Genomic DNA, 7,500 nt, shown 5'->3' with positions numbered 1-7,500 from the left:
CGGTGGGATCCGGGTGGGTGTTTGTGCGGGGTATATGCTTCTTCATGGATGCTTGTTCGGTGACTGTTGGGGGCGCTGCCTGAAATGGGGGACGAAGGACACCTGCACTCGTGCGGGAGTCTCTCCGAACCTTGCTTGGGGGGCAATCTCGGTGGGATCCGGGTGGGTGTTTGTGCGGGGTATGCTTCTTCATGGATGCTTGTTTGGTGATTGCTGGGGGCGCTGCCCGAAATGGGGGACGAAGGACACCTGCACTCGTGCGGGAGTCTTTCCGAACCTTGCTTGGGGGGCAATCTCGGCGGGATCCAGGGGGGTGTTTGTGCGGGGGTATGCTACGGTGCCTAGGCATGCAGCACCATGTCGGAAACTCGGAATGTGTGGGCTTATGCGGTGCGATCCATTGCTTCATATGGCTATTGCCATGGTTTTGCATGCTGCGGCATTTGTGGGCGATGCTTCTTCATGGATGCTTGTCTGGTGACTGTTGGGGGCGCTGCCTGAAATGGGGGACGAAGGACACCTGCACTCGTGTGGGAGTCTCTCCGAACCTTGATTGGGGGGCAATCTCGGTGGGATCCGGGTGGGTGTTTGTGCGGGGTATGCTTCTTCATGGATGCTTGTTTGGTGACTGCTGGGGGCGCTGCCCGAAATGGGGGACGAAGGACACCTGCACTCGTGCGGGAGTCTCTCCGAACCTTGCTTGGGGGGCAATCTCGGTGGGATCCGGGTGGGTGTTTGTGCGGGGTATGCTTCTTCATGGATGCTTGTTCGGTGACTGTTGGGGGCGCTGCCTGAAATGGGGGACGAAGGACACCTGCACTCGTGCGGGAGTCTCTCCGAACCTTGCTTGGGGGGCAATCTCGGTGGGATCCGGGTGGGTGTTTGTGCGGGGTATGCTTCTTCATGGATGCTTGTTTGGTGATTGCTGGGGGCGCTGCCCGAAATGGGGGACGAAGGACACCTGCACTCGTGCGGGAGTCTTTCCGAACCTTGCTTGGGGGGCAATCTCGGCGGGATCCAGGGGGGTGTTTGTGCGGGGGTATGCTACGGTGCCTAGGCATGCAGCACCATGTCGGAAACTCGGAATGTGTGGGCTTATGCGGTGCGATCCATTGCTTCATATGGCTATTGCCATGGTTTTGCATGCTGCGGCATTTGTGGGCGATGCTTCTTCATGGATGCTTATTCGGTGACTGTTGGGGGCGCTGCCTGAAACGGGGGACGAAGGACACCTGCACTCGTGCGGGAGTCTCTCTGAACCTTGCTTGGGGGGCAATCTCGGTGGGATCCGGGTGGGTGTTTGTGCGGGGTATATGCTTCTTCATGGATGCTTGTTCGGTGACTGTTGGGGGCGCTGCCTGAAATGGGGGACGAAGGACACCTGCACTCGTGCGGGAGTCTCTCCGAACCTTGCTTGGGGGGCAATCTCGGTGGGATCCGGGTGGGTGTTTGTGCGGGGTATGCTTCTTCATGGATGCTTGTTTGGTGATTGCTGGGGGCGCTGCCCGAAATGGGGGACGAAGGACACCTGCACTCGTGCGGGAGTCTTTCCGAACCTTGCTTGGGGGGCAATCTCGGCGGGATCCAGGGGGGTGTTTGTGCGGGGGTATGCTACGGTGCCTAGTGTCACGGTTAAAGCATTTCATCAAACACTTGGTGAGCATTCTCTCCATTATGGGCCTTATAATCCACTTTGGGCCTATTTTGGGCCTTACAATGGGCCAAGCCATGTACATATCCATTCTAGATGTTTCTTTAGATATTTTATGTAAAGTAGGTGGGAGTAGGTGGGAACCATTCTCCACCGTAGGATTAAAACAATTATAGCCGTAGGATTAAGCTTTGTATGCCTATAAATAGGTGGAGGCCTCATTTGGCCAAACCATCCAAGAAATCTCATCTATACTTGTAGAGCTCTCTTTCAAGTAATATACTTTCATTCTCCCAAACTCTCTTTGTGCTCTAGCTTTCTTTGCTTAGCTTTCTCTTTTAGTGGGCAAAAGGCTTACTTAGTTGCAACAAAGGGTCGGAATAGCAACTAAGGCCGCACGGCTTGAAGGGTAAACAAACAAGTCCGTGACAAGTGGTATCAGAGCCAGGTTAAAGCTAGCATCTAGAGCAACATGTCTTCCTCAGAGGTTGTGATTGAAGAAGCAAGGGGAAGGGAGGTCATCCCCGAAGCTGCAAGGAAGGGACGTGGGCGTTCAAAGTCGAAGGACGTTCTCACCGCCATGGAGACCAAGGTGGTCAAGATGGAGTTGGCCGTTGCCGACATGTTGGAGCGGCTTGATTGTGTGGAGCAAGGCATGGGGGAGCTCGATGGCCGAGTGGAAGGCCAAGTGGGGGAGCTTAGAGGTACCATGCAAGACACCAACGAGGCCAACACCGAGGCATGGCGTCATGAAAGCCAAGCTTTCCAAACAAAGGTAATTGAAACCTTGTCCCTTATGCAAGTTCAATTAGATGAGTTTAAGAAGAGTTTAGAGGAGACTCGTGAGGATTGGGCATTATGCAAGAGAGCTGCAACTAGTGGCACGGCCACCACCCAACAAATAGTCTCTACTCCAAGGGTAGATGTTCCCAAGCCCAAGGAGTTTAGTGGGAGAAGGGATGCAAAGGAGTTGGACAACTACATGTGGCACATGGAGCGATACTTCGAGGCCTTGGATTTCCAAGACGAGAAGCAAAAGGTAAACACCGCTACCCTATATCTTACTAATCTTGCTGCGGTGTGGTGGCGTAGAAAGCATGAAGAAATGAAGAGAGGCATATGCGCTATCAATTCTTGGGAAGATTTAAAGAGTGAATTGAAGAAACAATTCTATCCCGAGAATGTGGCGAATGAAGCTAGGAAACGCATGAAGGAGTTGAAGCACCAACGTTCCATCCGCGAATATGTGGAGCAATTCTCCGGGTTAATGCTCCAAATTCCCAACATGAGTGAGGAGGATCTCCTTTTCAACTTCATGGATGGGTTGCAACCATGGGCATACCAAGAGCTTCAACGAAGGGGAGTACAAGATATTTCCACTGCCCTCACCACGGCCGAAACGCTTGTCGAATATAGGCAAGGTGAGTCTTCCAACTCTAAGCCTAAAATTAATTACATTAAAGGTGGGGGAGCCAAATTCCATAAAACTCCCCAAAGTAACGAGTTTCCAAGAAGGCCACCACTACCAACCAAAGATTGGAAGAAAGGAGGTAAGCCCGAATTCAAGCCGAAAGAAAATTGCTTCTTATGTGATGGTCCCCATTGGGCTAGAGATTGTCCGAAGAGGAAGTCCTTAAATGCCATGCTCGAAGAGAGGGAAACTCACGAGCACACGCAAATGGGTTGTATACAACTCCTTAACTCACTGAAGGCTAGTCCAATCCCAACCAACAATACGAAGAACTCCCTAATGTACGTGGCGGCACGTATCAACGGGAAAGATGCCCAAGTCATGGTAGACACCGGCGCATCTCACAACTTCGTAAGGAAGGAGGAGGCCATGAGGCTTGGCCTTAAACTCGACAAAGGTCAAGGGTGGTTGAAAACGGTGAACGCGGAGGCTAAACCGCTAGATGGCATGGCCCGTAACGTGGAGTTGCACCTTGGCACTTGGCAAGGTAACGTAAACTTCTCCATTGCTCCTATGGATGACTTTGATATTGTACTTGGCATGGAATTTCTTAGGCAATTCAATGTGGTACCACTCCCTCGCTACAACACGGTGTGTATAATGGAGGGAGGCCCTTGCATGATTCCAACCATGCACAAGCCAAGTACTTCCAACCGCCTCTCCGCCATGCAATTCAAGAGAGGAGTAAAGAAAGGGGAGCCTACATTCCTTGCTACTCTACGCGAGGAAGAAGAAGTTACTTCCAAGGAGCCACCGAAGGAGGTTAGCCAAGTCCTTGAAGAGTTCAAGGATGTCATGCCACCACAACTACCCAAGAAACTTCCACCAAGGAGGGAGGTGGATCATTGCATCGAGTTGGAGCCCGGTGCAAAACCACCCGCAAAAGCACCATATCGCATGTCTCCACCGGAGCTAGAGGAGCTAAGGAGACAACTTAAGGAGCTTTTGGATGCCGGTTACATTCAACCGTCGAAAGCACCTTATGGAGCACCCGTCTTGTTCCAAAAGAAGCACGATGGTTCGTTAAGGCTATGCATCGACTATAGGGCACTTAACAAGGTTACCATCAAGAACAAGTACCCTATACCGTTGATAGCCGATTTGTTTGATCAACTTGGAGGAGCAAGGTACTTTACCAAACTTGACTTGAGGTCGGGGTACTACCAAGTTAGAATTACGGAGGGTGATGAGCCAAAGACTACGTGTGTTACTCGATATGGAGCATACGAATTCCTCGTCATGCCTTTTGGTCTCACCAACGCACCCGCCACTTTCTGCACTCTCATGAACAAGATCTTCCATCCTTACTTGGACAAATTCGTGGTGGTCTATTTGGATGACATTGTCATCTATAGCAAGACGCTAGAGGAGCACATCCACCACCTACGAATTGTGTTCAAGGTTCTAAAGGATAATGAGCTTTACGTGAAGAGAGAGAAGTGCTCGTTTGCAACCAATGAGGTGTATTTCCTCGGCCATAAGATCAAGGATGGCAAGCTGCACATGGATGAAGCCAAAGTGAAAGCCATCCAAGAGTGGGATCCTCCAACCAAGGTGAGTGAGCTGCGATCTTTTCTTGGTCTCGTTAACTATTACAGGAGGTTTATCAAAGGGTATTCTGCCCTGGCCGCACCACTCACCGATCTGCTAAAGAAGAACAAGACATGGAGTTGGTCCACCCAATGCCAACAAGCCTTTGAGGACTTGAAGGAGGCTATTATGAAGGAACCCGTGTTGGCATTGCCCGATTGCTCCAAACCATTCGAGGTGCACACTGATGCTTCCGACTTTGCCATAGGGGGCGTGTTGATGCAAGAAAGGCATCCAATCGCATTTGAAAGCCGCAAGCTCAACGACACGGAGAGGAGGTATACGGTCCAAGAGAAGGAGATGACCGCCATCATCCACTGCTTGCGCACTTGGAGACATTACTTGCTGGGGTCCAAATTCGTGGTAAAGACTGACAACGTGGCCACAAGCTATTTCCAAACTCAAAAGAAGTTAAGCCCCAAGCAAGCTCGTTGGCAAGACTTTCTTGCCGAGTTCGACTACAAGCTCGAATACAAGCCCGGTACAGCCAATGTAGTTGCCGATGCATTAAGTAGGAAAGCCGAACTAGCTTCGATAACCAAGTTCCAAGGGGAACTACCCAACCTACTAAAGGAGGGCATGGACCATGATGTTGTGGCCAAGCAACTCCTACAACTTGCCATGGAGGGCAAGACTAAGAGGTTTTGGGTTGAGGACGGCCTTCTCTACACTAAGGGACATCGCATCTACGTACCAAGGTGGGGCAACCTAAGGAAGAATTTGATCAAGGAATGCCATGACACCAAATGGGCCGGCCACCCAGGGCAAAAGCGTACGAGAGCTTTATTGGAGACCAACTATTATTGGCCACAAATGCGGGACGATGTCGAAATGTATGTAAAGACCTGCCTTGTTTGTCAACAAGACAAGGTGGAACAACGACAACCCGCAGGTTTATTGGAGCCACTACCAACTCCGGAGAGACCATGGGAGAGCATCTCCATGGACTTCATCATTAGCTTACCCAAGTCCGAGGGATGTAGCACGATAATCGTCGTAGTTGATCGATTCTCCAAGTATGCTACATTCATTGCCGCGACAAAGGAGTGTCCAGCTGAGGAGACGGCACGGCTATTCTTCAAGCACGTGGTGAAGTATTGGGGACTCCCAAGATCAATTATAAGTGATCGAGACTCAAGGTTCACCGGAAGGTTTTGGACGGAGTTATTCAAGCTCATGGGCTCGGAGTTGCATTTCTCTACAAGCTTTCATCCACAAACCGATGGGCAAACCGAGCGAGCTAATGCATTATTGGAGCTATATCTACGGCACTTTGTGAGTGCCAATCAACATGATTGGGCAAAGCTGCTAGATGTTGCCCAATTCTCCTACAACTTGCAAAGGAGCGAGTCCACCAATCGAAGTCCATTCGAGTTAGCCACGGGGCAACAACCACTCACTCCACAAACACTTGTTACCAAGTATGGAGGAAGGAGTCCTGCCGCATTCAAGATTGCCAAAGGTTGGCATGAACAAGTGGACTTAGCAAGGTCGTACCTTCATAAGGCCACCAAGAAGATGAAGAAGTGGGCGGATGCCAAAAGAAGGCACGTGGAGTATCAAGTGGGAGACTTGGTATTCATCAAAATCCTTTCATCCCAACACAAGTCTACCCGAGGACTACACAAAGGCCTTGTTCGTCGATACGAGGGACCATTTCCAATCGTCAAGAAGGTGGGCAAGGTATCTTATAAGGTGGAGTTACCTCCTACACTCAAACTTCACCCAGTCTTCCATGTGAGTTGTCTAAAACCATACTACAAGGATGAGGAAGACCAAACAAGAGGGGAGTCCAAGCGAGCACCGATAGGGGTCTACAACACTTATGACAAGGATGTGGAGAGCATCTTAGCTGATCGAGTAGTTCGTGGAAGGGACAACCATCCGAGTCATGAGTACTTGGTGAAATGGAAGGGACTTCCCGATAGCGAAGCAAGTTGGGAACCTGCTATCGCACTTTGGCAATTTGACGATCATATCAAGAGGTTCCATGAAGCAAGCTCGACGAGGACGTCGACGGCATAGGTGGGGGAGAATGTCACGGTTAAAGCATTTCATCAAACACTTGGTGAGCATTCTCTCCATTATGGGCCTTATAATCCACTTTGGGCCTATTTTGGGCCTTACAATGGGCCAAGCCATGTACATATCCATTCTAGATGTTTCTTTAGATATTTTATGTAAAGTAGGTGGGAGTAGGTGGGAACCATTCTCCACCGTAGGATTAAAACAATTATAGCCGTAGGATTAAGCTTTGTATGCCTATAAATAGGTGGAGGCCTCATTTGGCCAAACCATCCAAGAAATCTCATCTATACTTGTAGAGCTCTCTTTCAAGTAATATACTTTCATTCTCCCAAACTCTCTTTGTGCTCTAGCTTTCTTTGCTTAGCTTTCTCTTTTAGTGGGCAAAAGGCTTACTTAGTTGCAACAAAGGGTCGGAATAGCAACTAAGGCCGCACGGCTTGAAGGGTAAACAAACAAGTCCGTGACACTAGGCATGCAGCACCATGTCGGAAACTCGGAATGTGTGGGCTTATGCGGTGCGATCCATTGCTTCATATGGCTATTGCCATGGTTTTGCATGCTGCGGCATTTGTGGGCGATGCTTCTTCATGGATGCTTGTCTGGTGACTGTTGGGGGCGCTGCCTGAAATGGGGGACGAAGGACACCTGCACTCGTGTGGGAGTCTCTCCGAACCTTGATTGGGGGGCAATCTCGGTGGGATCCGGGTGGGTGTTTGTGCGGGGTATGCTTCTTCATGGATGCTTGTTTGGTGACTGCTGG

The sequence above is a fragment of the Ziziphus jujuba genome, chromosome 7 (genome assembly GCF_031755915.1).
Source record: "Ziziphus jujuba cultivar Dongzao chromosome 7, ASM3175591v1".
NCBI lineage: Eukaryota > Viridiplantae > Streptophyta > Magnoliopsida > Rosales > Rhamnaceae > Ziziphus > Ziziphus jujuba.
Note: the sequence above shows the minus strand (reverse complement) of the source record.